Source organism: Sus scrofa, chromosome 3 (assembly GCF_054392235.1).
Source record: "Sus scrofa isolate SSC_HxYL_T2T_F1_AM1 chromosome 3, Sscrofa_HxYL_maternal_Yorkshire_Landrace_v2.0, whole genome shotgun sequence".
Lineage (NCBI taxonomy): Eukaryota > Metazoa > Chordata > Mammalia > Artiodactyla > Suidae > Sus > Sus scrofa.
In genome coordinates, this window is record NC_139385.1 from 64,605,695 (window position 1) to 64,628,032 (window position 22,338).

A 22,338-nucleotide genomic window follows, 5' to 3' on the forward strand; every position below is an offset into this window, starting at 1 on the left:
CCTGCATCCTCATGGATCATGGTCAGGTTTGTTAACTGCTGAGCCATGAAGGGAACTCCTGAAAGGGCCATCCTTACCGCATGAATGTCTAGACGGACAAGACATATGCTGCTCGATATTGTAGCCTCTGGTTCCTTTGGCTATTGAACATTTAAAAGGTGCCCATTAGGACTAAAGAACTGAATTTTTCTTTTTTCTTTTTATTTTATGGCATACAGAAGTTCCTGGCCAGGGATTGAATCTGAGCTATAGCTGCGACCCACACTATAGCTGCAGTAACGCCGGATCCTCCAACCCACTGCACTGGGCCAGGATCATACCTGCACTTCTGCCGTGAGCTGAGCCTCTGCAGTCAGACTCTAACCCTCTGCACCAAGGCAGGAAATCCTGAATTTTTGTTTTTATTTAATTTTAATATTTAAATTAAAAAACTGACAATTCAGTTATTAAAAAACTTTGAAGTAAGTTTCAAACAACTTGAGTACGGGAAAATATTTTTCAGTGGTGAATTTTATAAAATCCAGAAACCAATCAAGCATTTCTGATGAAAATTAAGCATCTGAACTGAGATATACTAAGGCTTAGGAAGATAAAAGAATGTAAAATGTCTCCATGATTTCTTTATGTTGTGAAGTGATCATATGTATTGGAAATTTAAATATATTATTAAAATTAAGTTCATGTGTTTTTACATTTTTTTTTCTTTTCTTTTTTTTGGCCACCCCGAGGCACATGGAGTTCCTGGGCCAGGGGGTCAGCTCTGAGTCATAGTTGCAACCTGCACTACAGCTGTGGCAACGATAGATTGGTTAACCCACTGTACTGGGCTAGACATCGAACCTGTGTCCTGGTGCTGCAGAGATGCCGCTGATTCCTTGTGCCACAGTGGGAACTCCATGTTTTTACATATTTTAATGTGGTTACTAGAAAATGGGAATTTTCTTGGGCATTCACCCATTCATTCATTCATCAAGCATGTATTGAGCATTTAATAATATGCTAAGTCGAAGAAAGCAAAACCACTATAGCAACAGAAAAAGAGCACATTATCAATTTGCTGTACATTGTATGAAAAGAATATATATATACGTAATCCAATTGAAATGTAACATTCCTTAGGGTAAATACTAAATTCACTATTATTTTTTCCTAGCTTTGTGAGGTTAACTCCCAGCTTATTAATTTAGTAGTTTTTGTTTTCTAATACACATATTTAAGGCTCTAATCTTCCCCGTAACTGCTTCTTTAGGTGCCTTACCAAAAAAGTTGTATGTTGAATTTTTACAACTCTTGGTATTGTTTATTTGTTTGTTCAAGCTGTACCCATAGCATGTGGAAGTTCCTGGACCAGGGGTTGAACTTAAGCCATAGCCATGACAGCACCAAATCCCCAACTGCTAGACCATCAGGGAACTCCTAGTTTTATACGTTTTATAGTTCCCCTTGAATTTTATCTTGAAATCATGAACTTTTTAGAAGTGTACCACTTGGTTTCAAAACATATGGGAGAAATGGTTTGGCTATCTTTTTATTGGTGATTTCTAATAATCGCTAATATTATATTGCTTTCAGAGAACAAGACCTTTATGATATTGATCATTAGGGGAGTTCCCGTCGTGGCTCAGTGGTTAATGAACCTGACTAGTATCCATGAGGATGTGGGTTCGATCTGTGTCCTTGCTCAGTGGGTCAGCAGTCTGGCATTGCTGTGAACTGTGGTGTAGGCTGACGGCTACAGCTCTGATTTGACCCCAGCCTTGGAACCTCTATATGCCGTGGGTGAGGCCCAAAAAGATAAAAGCCAAAAAAAAAAAAAGATATTGATCACGAAAATTTATTGAGACTTCCTGAGTGATCAAGTTGTGAAAATGTTCCCAATTGTGCCTGAAAAAAAGTGTTGTCTGTTTGACAGTGCAGGAGCCTATATGTTATCTTACTATTAAAGTGAGCTTGTTTTAAAATTTTTTTCAAATTGGGAGGAGGGCTTAATTTCCTATAATATTTGGTCTGCTTTATCTGTCACTTTCTGAGAGATATGCTTTAAAATCTCCTACCATGATTGTAGATCTGTTAATTTTTTCACGTAAATCTATCACTTTCAGCTGTGTTTAAGATTATATCATTAGGTAGATATGATTTCATGATTTTTATATCTTCTCAGTGTGTTGGCCTCTTCATTTACATTCAAACTTTTTGCCTTAAATTCTCTCATGTTTGATATTAATATTACAAGTGAAGCCTTCCTTTGGTTAGTATTTACCTGCTACATCATCTTCTGGTTATTTCCCACCTATCAGTATCTTTACGCTGGAGGTTTATCTCCTTTAACTGGAAATTGTGGTCATTTGTCTTTTTGTTTTTTTCAGTCTGAGAATCTGTTTAATCTATTTACTTTTATTATGATTAACAAAATATTTGAATTTATTTCTAGCATCTGTTTTGGTTTGTTCTTAGCTACTACAGTTTCTCTCTACTTCTCTTTTCCTGTCAGGCTGGATATTCCCGATTTGCCTTTCAGATTCACTGTCCACCCAACTCTTATGCCCAGGGACTAACCTCAGTGGACAGAGCCTGCCCTCCTCTGGCTTTTGGTTGGGTGCAGCCAATGGAAGCCCCAGCAGGGTACCAGAGGGCAGATGGGGGTGGGGAGGAGTCAAGTCTGCGTTCCTTTGATGGAGAGGGTGGTCCTGAGACAGGCACAGCTCCTGCTGGCTACTAGCCACTCCTTCTTTCCTTTGCTCCTTCAGGGCTAGCAGAGCCAAAGCTCCCCATCACAACCCAGAGTATTTTATGTTCCTTTTTGGTTTCTCCCTACCCTTTGTAAATAAAAAGCCCCTCCATTTTTTTTTTTTTTTTTTTTTTTTGGCCACACCTGAGGCATGTGGAAGTTCTGGGCTAGAGATCCAACCCTAGCCCCAGCAGTGATAACGATGAACCACTAGGCCACCAGGGAACTCCCCAAAACCCCTTGAACAAACTCTTTTTCAGTTACCTCTTTTGGGTATGCTATCTGTTTCTGGCCAAGCTCCTGACCCCACACCTACTTTTCACTGGGTAGATCTTATTGTCTTAACTCTCTTTTGTGGAAAGGACTCTGCCCATTGGTCATACAAGTCCTACTCCATTAGGACTGGTTGGCAGAGACATTCCTTCAACATGTTATTTTCATGTTATTTTTCCCTGGGTGTAGTAAAACAATGGAATAACACCAACACAATTCTTTATATATGGATGAAATAAACAGCAGTAATACTTATCTCTAATTTCTTGGAGCTATCAAGGTATATATCTAAACCCTTCCGTAACACAGACCTTAGGGCCACCTCTCTGAGATACACAGGTAAGATTCAGGGAGGAAGATGTTCCCATGTGGTACAGCCAGTTAAGGATCTGGCATTGCTGCAGCTGTGGTGGGGGTTCAATCCCTGGTCCATGAACTTCTACATGCTACGCGTATAGCAAAAAAAAAACAAAGAAAAGACTTGGGAGGAAGGGAGGGTAAATCACCATTTGTCAATCAACAAACACTGATTGAACATTTGCTACATGGAAGGCTTGTCAATCAACAAACACTGATTGAACATTTGCTACATGGAAGGCCCTGCCCTAAGTACTGGGAAAGATGGCAAGGTGTTAAATATTCAGGAAATAACTATGTTACCAGAACTCTTACATGTGTCTCATTTCATCTTTCCACCATCCTGAGAGGTAGAGATGACTGTGGCCTAATGGACAGAGGAGATAACCAAGCCCGGAAGCAGTTCCAGCAACTTACCCAGGGTCTGAAAACTTCTTCTGGGTGAGCCAGGCATTTGCCATCATCGCAGTGCCGAGACCAGTGCGTTTTGCTGCATCCAGGAATTGCTTTCAATCTTCCGAGAGCTTATGTCTGGGAGGAGATAAGATATAAAGGGATGAACAGTGAGCTCATCATATCAGTGCTGGCAGGGGCAGCTTTTGCCAGCTGACTTGGGCTGGGAGGGCTTTGTGCAGAAGGAGGGGACAGAGCAAGTGGGGGGAAGGGCTGCCCAGGCCGAATGAGGGGCAGGCACAGACCTGGCAGGCCTTGGTTCCCAAGGGGCCATCAGGGACAAGTAGGATACAGTGTCTATCTCTTCAAATGCCCTGGGCTTGATTTCATTGTGTTCTTGCTTTATTTGAAGCAGGGGGTGTGGGGTGGGGGAATGGGGTGTTCTTTGAAGTGCTCTCCCTCTGGTCCCCTAGGCTGGGTTTCCAGCACAGGGAGGGAGAAGGTAGGGGGCAGGGAGAGATCTCTGTCTCAGCAGAGGCGTGGATCAGGGCGGTGAGGATCAGGGCGGCACTCAGCAGTATGACGATCTGGTCACACAGCAGCATATCTGGAATGCCAGTGTGCTGGCTCTGGGTGGGCAGAGAATAGGTCAGGAGCAGGGCAGCTGATGGACTTTTGCAATAGAGGAGCATGTGGGCCAGGGAATAAGTTTCCGCTGTGGCACAACGGGACTGCTGAGTCTGTGCAGCATCACAACACAGGTTCCATCCCTGGCCGGCACAGTGGGTTAAAGGATCTGGCCTTGCCGCTCCTGCAGCCTAGGTCACAACTGCAGCTCTGATCCCTGGCCTGGGAACCCTGTATGTATGGGCAGTCAAAAAAAAAAAAAAAAAAAGGGGCCAGGGAGGGGGCCTTGGCTGGCAGGGCAGAGGAGCCCCTCTGAGCCATTGCTCCCTGTCCTACCTCCCCTGGTCCCAGGAAGGGACCAGCAGGGAGCCCTGGGCTGAAACCCAGCCCCAAGGGTGGCAAAGTCAACCCCAGCAAGCAGAGCACTGCGGTGGCAAGACCAGACGGTGAATCAGGACAGCACTGCTCAATTCCCTTTTCCTTTGGGCCTGTCACGCCCTTGCAGGTCACATCACATTAGCACCTCAGCCCTGGAATTCCCGCCGAGAGGGGAAGTGGTGCGTCCCTGACTAAGCTCCTGGCCCCAAAGGCAGTCACATGCCTGCAGACCACAGGGAAGAGCCGTAGGTGGCACCGAGTTCCTCCTGCTTCTCCTGACACAGCATCCAGAGGGGAGCTGTGTGAGGTGAGGAGAGGCCCCCAGAGGAGGAAGCCTGCGTGCCAGATGCAGACTTGCTGGTAAGCTTCTGACTCAGTGCAAAACACCCATGTACCAAAGTACTGCCCCTTACGTGTAGGAAATTTAATCTTAAATTTAAGGTTTGGGATTAGCAGATACAAACTATTGCATATAGAATGGATAAACAACAAGGTTCAGCATTCCTGTGTGGCACAGCGGAAACGAATCCAACAAGGAGACATGAGGTTGCAGGTTCGATCCCTGGCCTCGCTCAGTGGGTTAAGGATCCAGCGTTGCCATGAGCTTTGGTGTAGGTCGCAGATGCGGCTCGGATTTGGCGATGCTGTGGCTGTGGCACAGGATGGCAGCTGTAGCTCTGATTAGACCTCTGGCTTGGGAACCTCTATATGATGTGGGTGCAGCCCTAAAAAGCAAAAAAATAAAATAAAAATTAAAAAAACCCAAGGTCCTACTGTATAGCACAGGGAACTACATTCCATATCCTGAGATAAACCATAATAGAAGAGAATATTAAAAAGAACGCATATATACCTATAATTGAATCACTTTGCTGTACAGACGTTAACCCAACATTGTAAATCAACTATCCTTCAAAAGACAATTTCACCCCAAATTTGCTACCCAGATACTGAAACCATTTTGGTGAATATCTTTGGAAAGTTTGTCTTTCTTTTTACAATGAGTATTTTCTCCAACGCGTATGAGTGAAATATAATACATGTATGTTTACTTAAATATAAAACTAGCAGAATGAGATTCTATTACACATCCTGCCCTGGAATCCATTTTTTCCTTCACTCAGTCATAGATGGTGAACACTCTGCACGTCGTTCAACATTGTTTTATGATACATTCATAGTGGCACATCCCCTAACTCTCTGTGGACCATGGGCCCCTCTGTCTAACCCCCTCAGCTTTCATTAGCTGCATCACTAGTTCTAGGGCAGGAAAGGCACTATGCAACAGAGACAAGAACCACTGCCATCTGGGCCTCACAGAGGTTCTGAAAGAAGCTGGCTATTCCTCCCTTCCCCTTCCCCCATTCCCTCTCTCACTGTGCCAGTGAGAAGTAAGAAAATACCAGAAGACTAAGAAATCTGGTTTTCTCCTTTACTGTTGAGAACCTAGCCTGGGGTGAGAGGGAGTTTGAAGTGGGGACAGCGCGTAACACCAAACCCAACAAAAGGGTAAGTGGGGAGCCAGCCCACCTCCCTCCCATCAGAGACCTACTGCCCCCAGCCAGGGGTGGGGGTGGGGCCTCTCATTTGGATGGAAAGAAGGCAACCAGCGCAGAGCTGAATCTACCAATTCATAAGTCAGGTGTGTTGGATGAACTCATAGTCCATAAATGGTCACCAAAGGACATTGCTTTTGAAAGGGGCTGTTGTCAGGCCCAAGAGTCCTTAATTGGCTGCATTTTTGGAAATGTAAAGTAAGGTATTTTGTCACTGCATCTTCCTGGGCGAACCCAGTGTTTCAAAACATCCTGCTGTATCACAGAAAGAATATGGGCTGAATACAGAGACAAAGAAAGTGCCTCAAGGAAAACGAAGATGAAAAAGCTCTATTTGCTTCAAAGGGCTCATTGTCTAGTGTGGGTTCAGGAGAAATGCCGGGGTACCAGCCACACAAGGCAGGAGACAGGCCCGGCTTCTGAGCCAGACTGCTGGGGTGGAGCCCTGGGCCACCACTTGTCTATGCAAGTGAGCTTGGGCAAGGCAGCCAGCCCCGCCAAGCCCCAGGGCACAGAGAGAGCTGGCCCTGGGGGTGTGGGAGGCATACAGGCTGAAAGCTCACAAGCCCTTGCAGGATGTGTGGGGCTGACCGGAAAGAAGCCCTCAAACCCCGGTGGAAGGCAAGGAAACACGTGGAAGAGGGAGGCCTTGGCCTTTGGAGAGGTTCCACTGCCACGGATGCAGAGGGTAGGGTTTCAGAGAGATGAGGCTTGGGGGACAAGCCACTTGGAGGACAGTCAGGGGAGAGCATCCAGAACATTCACCTCAAGCTTCATGTCCAGTTGAGGCGTGAGTAGGAGTCCAGCCAGGAAATTGAGGCCTAAAGTGCTGTCCTGAAGAGGCTGTGCCCAGTTGGGGAGGAAGGGAGGACCTGCCAGAGGCTTTGAGCAGAGGATACCAGGTGCAAATGCCATGCAAGGAGGTGACAGGCAGGAGGTGGGAGGGAAGGAGGACAGATGCGGGGTCATAGGAGGCCAAGGCGGAAACCCAGGACAGACAGGGGGGTGGGTGCAGGGGACCTGGGAGGGGTAATGAGGATGGGGCTGGTCTGCTTAAGAGCTGTTGACTGTCTCTAAAGGGCCCTGGGCTTGGTTTCAGCTACTACTCAGCTATAAAAAAAGAATGATACGATGTTATTTGCGGCACCATGGCTAGACCTGGAGATTCTCATACTAAATGAAGTCAGAAAAAGACAAATACCTTATGATATGACTTACATGTGGAATCTAAACAAATGGTACAAACAAACTTATTTACAAAATAGAAACAGACTCACAGATGTAGAAAACAAACTTAGAGTTACCAAAGGGGAAAGAGTGGGGAGGGATAAATTAGGAGTTTGGGATGAGCAGATACACACGATTATATAGCAAATAGGTAAGCCACAAGGTCCTACTATATAGCACAGGAAATTATGTTTAATATCCTATAATAATCTATGATGGAAAAGAATCTGAAAAAGAATATATATATCAACTATACTTCAATTTAAAAAAATGCTCTGTTGGGAGTTCCCATTGGGGCTCGGCGGAAACAAATCTGACTTGTAACCATGAGGATGCAGGTTTGATTCCTGGCCTCACTCAGTGGGCTAAGGATCCAGCATTGCCATGAGCTGTGGCATAGGTTGCAGACATGGTTCAGATCCCACATTGCTGTGGCTGTGGGGTAGGTGGGCAGCTGTAGCTCCGATTCAACCCCTAGCCTGGGAACTTCCATATGCCATGGATTTAGCTCTAAAAAAAAAAAGGAAGAAGTGGAGACTAGGAGACAGTCACACATGGTAAGGACCATGTGAAGACACAAGGAGAAGACGGCCGTCTACACGCCAAGGAAGGAGGCCTCTGGAGTAACCCACCTGCTGGCATAGTGACCTCAGACTTCCAGCTTCCAAGACTGAGAATAAACTTCTGTTGTTTAACCCCCTACACCTATACCCTGTGGTCCCTGGTCCAGCAGCCCTATCATACACAGCTGTCTTTCTCAAGAATGAGAGGTAGAAAAGTCCTTGGCCACTGGCCAGAAGTGGTCAGAGAGGTGGAGGTGGAAGCAGGAGGTCAAGTCCCAAAAGCATGGAGCGTCTCCAGCAGGGGGGGTGGCTGCCGTTGTCTGTGAGGATGCGGGATTTCAGAAAGCTGCTGGGCTTAACACCAGGAAGTCACTGGTGACCTTTGAGAATGATGTCACTGCTGCAGCAGGGGAAGACCAGGGCGTGGGGATGCGAGCTGATGGTTAGGGCCAGAGAATCCTTATTTTCAAGAAGTTTCAGTTTGAAGGGCAGGAACGAGATAGGATGGGGGGAACCTGGAACCAAGAGTAGTATTTAGGGGCAAGCACAGCTGTGGAAACCCCAGAGAAAGGTCCAAGTCTCCATTTGTTAAAGGAGGAAGAAGGAAACTCCCTGGGACCCCGGGTGAAGGGCACCAAGCCCGGGTGGACAGCTGACCCACAGCACCGGCCCGGCATGACATCCAGAAGGAGCAGGAAGGGATCTTTGTGCTGCCGCCAAGGTCTGGTGCCCCCCCTCCCCCATTCAGCTCCACCTGTTCCTGTGAAGAGCCTGAGACTCCGCATCGCCTCACCCCCATCCCTTGGGAACTCCCCCTGCAGACGTGGAGGGGTGGGACTGTCCTCCCAGCCGGCAGCTTGTGGGCTGGGAGTACCTCTTCCTCCATCACTTCCCCTCCAGCAGGGCAGACGCTGCTATGAGGCAGGCAGTGACCTACAGACCTTGAGCTTAGGGGTGCTAGAGGAGGTGGGAGGGGGGCCCCTACAGGGATGCAGAGCAGCTCTCCCTGCTTCCCCATTCCTTGGTGGAACCCTGACCAGTGCTTCCTAGTTCCCGCAGCTCTTCCATTGCCCTCCCCTCCCAGCCTCCAGGCAGTTGCCTCATTTTCTTGGGAACTGAATGTTGAATGTCTGGGCAGCCTCAGCCCCGGGCACCCTGCTTCCCCTGCTTCCCCTGGCCCCGTGGTTTCCAAAGTTTAAAGAAATGGCTAAGCCCACCTTTCAAACAACGTCTTAGAGAAATTCCTCAAATATCAAGGGGCTAATGGTACCTTTTATGGGGCTACATTTCCATTCTAACTTGAGACCTGTGGCACTTGCACATTGTGAAACCAGCCAGTGAGAATGACATGCTGCTTTAATAAATGGGGAAAAATAGAAACCGTGGTTATGGGGAACCACTGCAATCTGATGCCAGCCTCGGGGTCTAGTTTATTTCTGCCGTTTGCTTTGGTCATACTGTAATAAAAAATTCTTAATGCACACAGATAAAAGGCTGTAAGCTGTAACAGTTAAAAACAAAAAACAGAAAAACAACCAGACTTATAACCTGGGGATTTAAGGAATCAGAGAATGATAGATGTACTCAGAGCCTACAAAAATAATTTTTCTTTACAACATATTTAGCTTGCAGATCTGCAGGGTGTCACATGTTTGTCAAAAACATATTTAAATCATTCAATATGCAGGTGTTCCTGTTGTGGCTCAGCAGTAACAAAACTGACTAGTATCCCTGAGGACACAGCTTTGATCCCTGGCCTCGCTCAGTGGGTTAAGTATCCAGCGTTGCTGTGAGCTATAGTGTGGTTTGCAGACGCGGCTCAGATCTGGCCTTGTGGCTGTGACTGTGGAGTAGGCCGGGAGGTGCAGCTCCGATTTGACCCCTATCCTGGGAACTTCCATATGCCGCAGGTGTGGCCCCAAAAAAGACAAAATAATAATAAAAAGCCACTACAATACACAGAATAACTTAACAATCTTTTAAAAATGAAATCTGGGAGTTACCGTTGTGGCTCAGCAGTAATACACCTGACTAGTATTCATGAGGATGCTGGTTCCATCTCTGGCCTCATCAGTGGGTTAAGGATACAGTGTTGCCACAAGCTGTGGTGTAGGCTGCAGACTCGGCTCTGATCTGGTGTGACTGTGACCGTGGCATAGGCCGACAGCTGTAGCTCCGATTCGACCCCTAGCCTGGGAACTTACATATGCCACAGTGTGGCCCTAAAAAAAAGCAAAAAGCAAAAGAAGAGACATCTGAATCTAATATTTGTGGAAACCTAAATGGAGGTTTCTATGGGATGCAGATGGAATCCAGTACCCTAAGAACCACCTTGAATCTCACCAAGGAACAAGCGTGCACTGAACACCTGCTTTGTGACAGATAATGTCTTGGAGATACAGGAAAAGAACCCACGGCTTGTTTTTATCCACAAGGATGTCAGCCTGAAAGACGAGGTAGATCCAGAGAGAAAGTCCATCAAGTGTAGGCTGTCTGGGGCGCTCGGGAGACACCCTCAGGGGGCCTGGAGGAGTGAGTAGGGGCGGGGTGGGGTGAGGGGTAAGGACCTAGCGTAGGTTTCTAGGGGCCGTAAACTCTGTTGTGCTGGGATAACCAGGAACCCCGTGAAAAGGACCAGAAGATGAGACAGGCCGGGAGTGGGGATCTGGGACCCTTTGCTGCAGGGCTTACACCTAGACAAAGATCTCCTCAAGCAACAAAATACAAAGAAACTAGAAGGGACTAAAAATAACTGGGAGCATGCATGGGGCAAGTTATAGACAAGATGTAAAAAGACCAAATAAAGGAGTTCCTGTTGTGGCTCAGTGGTAACAAACCAGACTAGTATCCATGAGGGCTCGGGTTTGATCCCTGGCCTTGCTCAGTGGGTTAAGGATCTGGCATTGCTGTGAGCTGTGGTGTAGGCTGGCAGCTGTGGCTCGGGTGTGACCTGTGGCCTGGGAACTTCCATATACGATGGGTGTGGCCTTAAAAAAAAAATGAAAAAAAGACCAAAAAAACCCCAATGTCACCTCTGAAGAGCCGGAAGCAAAATCAGGGTATTAGTGCACCCCTGCCCACAACAGCACTAAAGGGATGGGCATCCCTCTGGCCCCACCCCTGGACTTGCCCCTACCCTTAGCCCATATAAGGAAGCTGCTCCACCCCATTGGGCAGTGAGCAGGGGAACCTCTGGTTTGTTTTTGCTCCCCCTGCTACAGCAGGGGCCCCAATAAAGTCTTGCTTGGATTTCTTGACTGACTTATCAACGTCCATTGATTGAGCCAAGTACATACGCTGGGCAGTAACAAGGTGATGCCCAGAGGCGGGCAGGGAGAAGTGCTTTAGCTCACTGTGGGTGAGAGGCTCCAGTTGCCCAGGATGGTGGGAGTTGGGGAAGCAGGCCTGGGAAGGCAGGCAGAGCCAGGTCTCCTCATGGGGGGGCCTCTGTTGTAACCTACACGTGATGGACAGCCTTAAGGGGTATCAAGCAGGAGGGGGCTACAGTCAAGTTTGCATTTTAAAGGAGCCCTTATATGGATTGACCCCACATGTGGAGGCAAGGAGGCTACTTGGGAGAGGAGGCTCTGGGTGACGGAGGCTGAGCCAGAGTGTGGTGGTGGGCTTGGAAAGAAGTGGGGGGAGTTGAGTGGTATTCAAGAGGCAGAGTGGATGAGACTTGGGGACTGATTGGCTATGGGGGGCAAAGGGGGACAAGAGGTCATGGAAGACACTCCACGAAAGTTTCTGGCTTAGATGGTGGTATAGCAGGAATTTGCACCCAGGTCCTCTGCTTCCACAGCCCCTTCAGATACTCAGAGAGGAAGGACCAGGAAATCAGACTTGTAGTTGAGAATCACCAGGATGAACATCAATCCAGAGAAAGGGTCAGCAGCCAGACTGAGCCCAGGTGAGACTTCAGAGAAGTTTTGCAAGCTTTGCTTACAATTTGTTGCTGAGAGTGAATGAGCAGAGTAAGCAACGTGGGATTAATTGTTTGGTGAGATGAGTCAATCCAACCAAAGGCCAGATTTCTACAAAGAATACAGTTGCAAAACCCAGTTGCTTTCTTTTTAAACTACGCAAGTCACAGAATCATGGCATCAATGCAAAGGCAAACACGTTTCCCTCTGGGTTCTGGTCATGGGGCAGGTACCTTTTCCAGACAAATCCTGACTGCCATGAGCCGAAGGGTGGAAACAGTGAATGGGTAACCTTAAGAGCAGAGAAAAAGAACCAGAGCCACTCTGCTTTGATGGGACTGCATTCCACCGCATTTTGCAGAGCTCAGAAATGTTTGATGGAAAGCGTCAGTGGAAGTGGCACAGAAAAATACTACGTAAGCAGACCGCCTAAGTGTTGGAAGGGGAACGGGTGGGGAATTTATGTGGTTTTTTGAAAGGGGAAGTTCTTCCCCAAAGCGTGTCATTTCTGAAGTGAAGGCCCTTCCAATAGGCTATTAGAGGAGCCTGCACAATTACAATTTGATGTTTTCAACACATTTATATTTCATGATAATAAACTCACGGCTGTGCACCAAATCACACAGGGTTATTTGGATACAAAGGGAATAAAATATCCCCAGTCCTGGGATTTGATGAAGCCAAAGAGAAACTCCTGTTTAGTTTGGTGGAAGACAAGATTGGTTGCATATATCAAGGTTTTTTTTTTTCCTCATTTAAAATGCAGGTTTTCAAACTTTTAAAGAGACTCTGAAATTGTGAGGGGCATAGCAGCAGAGAGGTTGGTCATCAAAGTTGAAGCGTTTTTTTTGTTTTTGTTTTTTTTCTTTCATGGCTGCCCCATAGAATCTGGGCCAGGGATCAGATCTGAGCCTTAACTGCAACCTACACTGCAGCCATAGCAATGCAGGATCCTTTAACCCACTGCTCCGGGCCAGGGATTGAACTCACATCCTGGCACGGCAGAGATGCCACTAATCCCAATGGGGAACAGTGGGAACCCCAATGTTAGAGTGGTTGAAGGGTGCTTAAGGATAGCTTTTTTTTTTTTTTTTTTTTGGTTTTTATGTTTTTAGGGCCACAGCCATGACATATGGAGGTTCCCAGGCTAGGGGTCAAATCAGAGCTGTAGCTGCCGGTGTACACCACAGCCACAGCAACGCAGGATCCGAGCTGCGTCCCAAGACCTACAGCTCACGGTAATGCCTGATCCTTAACCCAGTGAGTGAGGCCAGGGATTGAACCCACAACCTCATGGTTCCTAGTCATATTCGTTTCTGCTGTGCCACAACAGGAACTCCAGGACAGCTTGTTAAGAGTTGTCAAGGTCATACCAAAAATCATTGAGATGCTCCCAATGTTAGTGCCTTCTTGCTTAGGTCATGCTGAAACTAGTTCAAATGAGGCAGGTCAGGAAGCCTAGCTGCTGCGTGAGGGGATGGCCAGCCCAGCTTCCACCGTGGATCTGGCCCTAGTCTTCCTGCCACCACTGGGGAGAGAGAGAAGGACCCAAGTGACCCAGGGGTCTCTGGGCAGAGACCGTGAATTCAGGAGGTTCTTCAAAGCCTCCCAGAGCTTGGGAATGATCCCAGACGGTGACAAAGCAATTAAAAAAAAAAAAAAAAAAAAAAAGAAAGAAAGAAAGAAAGAAAAGAACCAAGATTGCATCACTGTCTTAACCAAAGGCTCGAGGAGATTGGCTCATACCTCGTGTTTGCAGCCGGAGCTGTTTTTATTACTAAAGATGAAGTTTGGCAATTGCAAACTGTCTGATGCTGGATCTGTCCAGTCTAAAGGGGAGCCTGCAAAAAGTAGGCTGAATCCTGAGACCTCTACTTATTGGCCGGTGACCAGAGAGAGTCCCTGACCCTCTGGGTGCCTTGGTTTCCTCCTCTGAAGAAGGGGAAAGTAGTGCACAGTGTCCTGTGAGGCCTTAGTAAGTCAGCGCTCATAAAGGGGGTCGCCCATCACCTAGAAGGCCCCAGCGTCCCATTGTCAGGGCTGGAGGTGAGGGAGGTGACCCTCCAGACAGGTCTATCTCAGGAGTCCCGAAAATTCACACACACCTCAACACACTATTCTGTCTTCTGACACTGTCTGCTTTTCCTCCTCCACCCCTGACTCCTTTTCAAGGCCCCCAACGTCTCCCTCTTCCCTCCTTACTCGGCTCATTGTCCACACCCACTGAGCCCACCACCAGCCACACAGTGACTCCCACCATCACACCTCCAGCCCCCTGCTCTCTGATGAGATCCAGGCCCAGGACCCTGGATGCCGCAAACACTGCAAACTCAGTAGGTGAAAAATCCGACTCAGACTCTTTCTACTTTCCCCTGGCCCTCGGCTGGGGCAACCCAGATGAGCAACTGGTGCCACATCAACCTGGACAGTTGCCCCAGACTCCTCCCACACATGTCCCTAATGCATCCGCCCATTTCTGTCTCTACCAGGACGACCCTGGGCCAGTTCTCTTGCTCAGCTGTTGCCTTCTAATGCTGAACATAAAACATAGTTGGCAAATGAATCTGTCTACAAAGCAGGAACTGACCCAGAGACACAGAACAGCCTGTCCAGGGAACTAGACCTATAGCCTTAGGCTCTTCCTACACTAGCCAAGCCTTTACAGTTTCTGGGTTTGCCTGAGATGCTTTGCAAAATGGGGATAACGATATGCATTTTATCTCTTTCATGTTGGGACAAAATAAGCAGATTTGAGGGTCAGAAAACATCACATCCATGAGCAAGTGTGAAATATTGTTATGACTGGGGCTGGGATTCCAACCTTGGGCTCACTTAAGGTGGGGAAGCCGGCTGAGCTGGAGTGACTGGCCCACCTGATTCCAGAGCGAATGCTTCCTCTGTTTGCTGTAGCCTCATAGGCTGGGACTGCTGAGAGGCTGCAAAGCCCAACAAGGCATCTCCAAGCCTGGTGTGTGGGAACCGGCACTGGGGAGGAGCTGTGACAGAGATGCTTTAGGCATCAGGACCTCAAATTATCATTGTCCTGCCCGCCATTTATCTCCAAAGCTGACACTGCCATCTGCGTGAAACCCAAACTTGTCATCGTTTCTGCAGCAGAAATGAAGGCCCACCTAAGGACCCACAGAGGAGAGCTTCTGGGGAGGAGCCACCTCAATCCTGAGAACTCAGACCTCATCCTGCTAACCTGGCCAGGTGGTCCAGGGCCTAAGATGGTGGCTTTGTCCGGACAAGTGAGGCTTTTCCAAGATGCAAGCCCTAGAGGCTTTTCTCTTGGCAGCCAGACTCTAATGGGCAGAGAGTGAAGGCAGAACAGACAGGCAGACAGATCCAAGCACAGCCCTCTTCCGGCCCTGCCCCACCTGGCTCTCAGCTACCATTTGCTCTCTTCAAGTTCCCTCATCTCCTTCCACCACCCCCCTTCTTCTCCAGGCTGGCACCCATGCAGACTTTTCACAGATTCTCTTGTATTTTCTTTTTTTTGCCTTCTTTTTCTTTTTTGGCCACTTTGGCATATGGAAGTCCCCTGGCCAGGGATCAAATCTAAGCCAGAGCTGTGACCTACACCACAGCTGCAGCAATGTCAGATCCTTAACCCACTGTGCCGGGCTGGGGATTGAACCAGCACCTCCACAGAGACAAGCCAGACCACTACCCATTGTACCACAGCAGGAACTCCAGCTTTTGCATTTTCAAAAGGAACAAGCAGTCGATTGCCTGGCTTCCCTCCAGTACCTGCATTAAGCCCATTGAAGCATATGGGTGCCTGGTTCTGGCTCCTCTCTACTCCATGCAGATTATGGCCTTGGAGGCTGCAGGGACAAAGTATTTGATCAGCCTCTATTCAGCGTTCCCCATACTTCTACCTTTGGCACTCCTTTGACCCGAAAGCCCAGCAAGGGTGTGACTATCATACCCCACCCCTTTATTTTTTCATTTTTGGCCACCCCAAGGCATATGGAGCTCCTGGACCAGGGATCAGAGCCAAGCCATAGTCACGACTTAAGCCTCAGATGCTGCAATGTTGGATCCTTAACTCACTGTGTCAGGCCAGGGATCAAGCCTGCTATCCAGCACTTCCAAGATGCCACTGATCCCGTTGTGCCACAGCGGGAACTCCTATCACCGCCCCCCCCCACCTTTTTGCAGATGAAAAGTAGAACTTTAGGGAAAGTTTGAGCAGCAGTGTCTGAGTGGCCCCAGGTGGCGATGGGCAGGTACCTGCTCTCTCAGGAAAGAGTTAAGCTTGTCATACCGCTATGAAGAATCTTGGCTTTCTGCCTGCATTTTAAACCCGTAACCTGTTGAAATGGTTCATTAAGTTTTTCGGCAGTGTTGCCCCTCCCAGCCTGTATTATCGTCCCCTTCCCTGGGCAAGTCCCAGTCCTTGTTCAAGAACTGTTAGGCTGTCTCCTGTTTCAATAAGATAAGTTACCTTATTATCTCCGGTCCAAATCCCTGCGGCCAGCTGCTCCAGTCTCTAGGATAATGCAAACAACACTCACTTCTGTTCTCAGATGCAGATCTCTTTTAAAAGCTTTATGCATGAAAACAGGAGGCGGTTTTCACAGGTGGAGAGCTGCGGCCTTTCTCTTCTAAGGTCTGCATCTGCCAGCAGAAGGGCTCAGCCAGCCGGCCGACAATACATCCGGAGCTCAGGGGCCGACGCTGTTGCAAACAGCTCCATGAAGCATTTCCTTGAGGAGGGGTCCTGGGCACCAGCACACTGCAACCCATGTAAAAACTCATGCAGCTGGCCCTTTACAAGAGCTCCAAATTGGAAGCCGCCCAAACGTCCATCAGCTGTAGAATGGAGAAAGAAATTGCAGTGTATTCACACCACGAATACCCGCCAACAAAGAGTCAACCGTCTCTAACCACATGGAGGAATCTATCAGACGTGACATGCAAAAGAAGGCAGGCCCGCAACAGAACATGCTGCATGATTCCATTCACAGAAAGCACAAAGTGATCAATGGTGTTAGAATTTGGGTGCTGGTACCCCTGGAGGCGGGAGGATGCTGGGGCTTCAAGTGATTTTGTTTCTTTAATTGGAGCACTTGTTAAACAAGAGTGTTCAGTTATCAGACAGGCATTCTTCTATATGTATATTATATGCAATGAAAAAAGAAAAAAAAAAACTTCTCAAGGCCAAAACTGATGGACTTGACTTTGTCCAGGTGTGTTCTGATGCCTCTGTTTCTTAGTTCTTTTTAACCTGTGGAGATGCATAGCCATTTCTTCTAGGCAGAGTAATCCCTGGAGAAAGTACCTGTGAATAATTTTACTTTTTAAAAAATCTTTAAAATATTACACTTACTAAGAAATTACATCCTGGAATTTTCATTGTGGCTCAGTAGGTTAAGAACCCAACTTAGTCTCCGTGAGGAAGTTGATTCAATCCCTAGCCTCGTTCAATGGGTTAAGGATCTGGCATTGCCTCAAGCTGTGGTATAGGTCACAGATGCAGTTTGGATCCAGCATTGCCGTGTTGTAGGCTGGCAGCTGTGGCTTCAGTTTGACCCCAGCCTGAGAACTTCCATATGCCACAGCTGTAGCCTTAAAAAGAAAGAAAAAGAAAGAAAGAAAGAAAGAAAGAAAGAAAGAAAGAAAGAAAGAAAGAAAGAAAGAAATCACATCTTAATCACACTTGTGAATGTTACCTGACAGTTTTTATTTTATTTTTTGCTTTTTAGGGCCATACCTGCAGCATATGGAGGTTCCATATGGAGGCTAGGGGTTGAATCAGAGCTAGAGCCACCGGTCTACACAACAGCCACAGAAATGCGGGATCTGAGCCCTATCTGTGACCCATACCACAGCTCACAGTAATGCTGGATCCTTAACCCACTGAGCAAGGCCCAAGATTGAACCCGCAACTTCATGGCTACTAGTCAGATTAGTTTCCGCTGCACCATGACAGGGACTCCTACCTGACGGTTTTGTCCTTCAATTGAACTAACCTTAGCAACTCAAAAGACACTTATATCTATTTGCCTGATTGCTGGTACCACCAGAGCTACCTTAGGTGCCTCTATCTTGTGACTAGATTTTGAATTATAGAAATGCATCCCCCCACCCCGCCCTGGGAAAATGAGAGGAAAAAAAGATGGCGGTCTCATGGTAAAGTCTCCTTCAAATATTCGTAATAATTCTTTACAAAATGTGTTTTTTTTTTTTTTCTTCTTCAAAACAGAAACAGACCTTTCATTGTCCTCCAGGAGCTGTTTATTGGCAGTAGCTCTGAGGGGAGAACAAAGCAGAAGGCGTCATAAAAACCCACTCACCCCATTACCAGCTCTGACTGTACCATGCAGCTCTCTGAAAGGCAATTTCACTCCTCCTGGGTAGCATGAGCCATCCAGGTGACCGAATGGAAGTCAAATCCTCGAATCTGTAACTTTAAAATAAATTTTCCTGAATTAGAACTCTTATTTGAGACATACAGGATGAGCCACTGCCACTGTGGCAAGAAACTTGAATCTCATTATAACTCTAGCATCGATGTGATTACATTGAGTTGATATATTCCAATAATGTGTCTGCAAAATTTTCCCTAACACAGTACTGGGTTATTTTCTCCTCAGAACCCACCCATTAAGGCTACCCAGCTCCTATTGACAGGAGGAGAGTTTCAAATGTCTCTTGTTAGAACCCAAACTCACTTGGCCTTTTATCAACATTCAAGTCTCCAAGCTGGTGAGCCTGAGTGAAGGCCTGCTCGTACCTCCATTCCTTCCTTCCTTCCTCCCTCCCTCTCTCACTTTTTAGGGCCCACTTTCAGCACGTGGAAGCTCCCAGGCAAGGGGTTGAATCAGAGCTGCAGCCTCAAGCCTACATCACAGCCACGGCAACGTGGGATCCTTAACCCACTGAGTGAGTCCAGGAATCGAACCCTCAACTTCATGGATCCTAGCTGGGTTTGTGAATCACTGAGCCGCGAAGGGAACTCCTGAAGTGATGTTTTTGAAGAGTCTGACTGGTTGTAATCCTGCAGCCACGAAGGGTAAAGGACCCTACATGTACTGGGGCCAGAGGCTCCATGGGCAGGGCTCAGGCATGGAGGGAGGGGCCCCGGCAGACCTGAGCCCCCTCCTCTGCCCCCACCTAACTGAAAGCCTCCTTCCTGTGCCCTTGAGGAAAAGGCTGGACTGGGGCCACTTGAGTTTGAATATGGAGGCTGTCTTGCTTGCTCTGTTCTGCTCAAGCTCCCAACCTGTGTGGATAGTACGTAAAAGAATCTAATAGAAACCCAAAGTGTGCTGAGACCTGAAGGCAGCCCAAGTCACTTCCTCTCTGTTTGCAATGTGAGCAAGTGCTGACTTTCCCCAAGTGCCAAGGCAGCCGTCCCAGCTTTTACCATGAGTTCTCATTGTGTAACTACTGACAGCCCCCAGCAATCCTTCAAGTAAATAGCATGGCCTTTGATTATGGATTCTTTTATTATTTACTCCAGAAAGCTTGTGGGGTTTTTGTTTTGTTTTGTTTTGTTTTTTTTTTGTCTTTTCGTCCTTTTAGGGCTGCACCCGTGGCATGTGGAGTTTCCCAGGCTAGGGGTCTAATCAGAGCTGTTGATACCGGCCTACGATAGAGCCACAGCAACGCCAGATCCAAACCACGTCTGCGACCCACACCACAGCTAACGGCAACGCTGGATCCTTAATCCACTGAGTGAGGCCTGGGATCGAACACACAACTTCATGGTTCCTAGTCAGGTTTGTTTCTGCTGTGCCACGACGGGAACTCCTCAGAAAACTTGTGGTTTTTTTTAACTGCCAAGTGAAACAATGACCTGTCTTTGTTGCAAAACCCAGGATCTGGCATGTAGTAGGTGCTAAATAAATATGTGCTTGGCAAGCAAATAGATAAATGAAAACAAAAAAAGTCTGCTATCTTTGTGAAACCTCTTTTTTTTTTTTTCCTCCTGATATTTCTTTAGGTTTGCACTGAAATCAATTTTTTGAAAAGGCAGGGAAAAGGCAAAAGCTTAGGAAAGCTAGGTTGCTTGTTCTGAAAACCCAGAAGGATGATGGGGCTATGCCAGGGGCCTGGCTTACCTGATGCAGCGACCACAGCACCCAGAGGGGTGGGAGCTGGAAAGGGTTCATGGCGATGCTGGCTCAGGAGCTGTGTTCCTTTTTAATGCATGGCCATAATGTAAGCTCTTGACATCTCAAGTGGGGAGATGTGAATCTGGGATCCTCTCCCAGCCACTCTTGGCTCAACGTCTCATTAGACCTGCCTGCTGCCATCTGGACCCCATCGACCTTGATCCCAAGCTGGCAGGAGGGAGCAGGTGAACGGAGGGAGGTGAATGATGCTCTGGAAAGAACCAGGCCTGCCCGCACCCACGCGACCAAAGTGGGTAAGAGCTCGGCTTTAAATTAAACGACCTGGGCTCTACTACTTACCATGTCATTTTTGGCAAGTTAATCTCTCAGTATCCAGGGTTTCTCATTTAAATTTATTAAATAAGTTCATGAGAACTCATTTCAAGATCGGCTGTGAGGATGAAATGGGGCCAGGGATGCCAGCCCTGGGACCTGGTACCCAGGAGGGCCTCAGCAAATACTAACTTAAACATCCTAAAACCTCAATGCTGCCCGCTCTGCTCCCTCTGGGCTGCACCTTCCTCACTGCTTCAATGTTTTCTAATGTGGAATCAAGTAGTTGGGGCATCATCAAAGCTTGAGGTTGGAAGAGGTCCATGATCAATCTGTCTCCCAACACCTGACTTTGAACCCCTGCTTCTCCCTCACTGGTGGATGGTCATTCATCCCCATTGGGCTCATCTAGAAACGGGGAGCCCACCACTTCGTGGGCACCCATTTTTACTGCCCTCACTTCTAGAAGGGTTTTTCCATGGGAGGGATGGATTGGGAGTTTGGGATTAGTAGATGCAAGCTGTCATACATAGGATGGATAAACAACAAGAGTCCTCTTGTGTAGCACAGGGAACCATATTCAATATCCTATAACGAACCATAACAGAAAAGAATACGAAAAAGAATACATGTATGTAGAACAGAGCCACACTATTATAGAGCTGAAATTAACACTGTAAATCAGCTATATTTCAATAAAATACATTTTAAAAAATAAATAAATTAGAAGGTTTCGGTTTCTTTTTCCTGGCACTGGGCAGAAATCTGCCTCTCCGATAACTTCTCTGTGTGGTTTTGAGCCTTGTCTTCTTTCTAGTCCTCTCTCTCTTCCATGTGGCAGTCTTCCAGTTTTCTGAAACAGTTCTTTTCCCTTTTTTTTAATATTAATTTGTCACTTAAGAACCTGATATAAGCACTAGATGAATGTTTACGGGTTTATTTTTTCTCTTCTTGGCACTTTTCCAAGGAACTAACCCTCCAAAGTCTTAATGGCTTAAATGGGGCCAAGTGTTCCCACTCCACTTCTCAGTCCCAGAGGTGGACATGTGGCCTGGAGTTCTTCCATCCTGGCTGCAATGATTGATCTAGAAATCATTCTAGCAGGTGACTCAAGCTGGACCAAGCAGGGGCCTCCCCTAGAATTTTACTGTAATTCTGGAAAAAGAGACATGTTCTTTTCTTTGGGATCACTATGCCTAATAAATCTGTGTCATCTTTGCTAACACATCAGTGGTTCTTGCCTAAGAATAGATCCCAACATAGAGAGGCAGAGTCTCCAGTTAGATAGAGATGGACAGCTTCCTGAGTGCAGAATTTGAACCTGGATCAAATTGTACCTGACACCATGATGTCTTGAACATCCACAATTACATAGGCCTAAATCTACCTCCCCTTTTTTCTGTTGTAAGTTACTTTGAGTTGTTTTTCTGTCTCTTACAACCCAAAATATCTGGACTTACCCAAGTAGGAAGTTCCCCCAACAGGGCCCGTGCAGCCAACCTAGGTGTTCCCTGCGCACCCCAGCTGTGGTCCTCTTGTGAACCCCCAGCACTCTGTCCTTGTCACATACAGAAGGGCTGTTCATTCTTCAAGGAAAAGCCCCCCTCCCTCCGCCCCCAGCACCTCCTGAACACTTTTTTGGCCTCAGTATGCAACAGCTTGATGTGGGATCTCAGTGCCCAGACCAGGGATGGAACCTGGGCTGCAGCAGTGAAAGCACTGAATCCTAACCACTAGGCCACCAGAGAACTCCCTACACCTCCTGAACTTTTCTTCCAAACTAAATGGGCTAATCTGGTTAGGCTATATTTCAGCCAAATGTGAAACACAAAGCAGAAGCAACAACCCAGAAATGCTCTGTCTGCTGACCAGGCCAGATGGTAAAACAGATGTCAAAGGATGGTGCTGTTT

The 22,338-nt window shown here is 47.3% G+C and overlaps 1 long non-coding RNA gene across 1 annotated transcript in view; it reads right to left on the minus strand.

Annotated features, from left to right (window-relative positions):
• LOC102161008 (uncharacterized) overlaps positions 1-16,846 on the minus strand; it is a 62,784-nt gene extending 45,938 nt beyond the window's left edge. Inside the window, exons 1-2 of the long non-coding RNA XR_002342984.2 lie at positions 16,479-16,846; positions 3,776-3,889 (exon numbers count right to left, since the gene is read on the minus strand). This is a non-coding gene — a long non-coding RNA (uncharacterized LOC102161008). The remainder of the gene's footprint in view (positions 1-3,775; positions 3,890-16,478) is intronic.
• Positions 16,847-22,338: the final 5,492 nt, after the last annotated feature.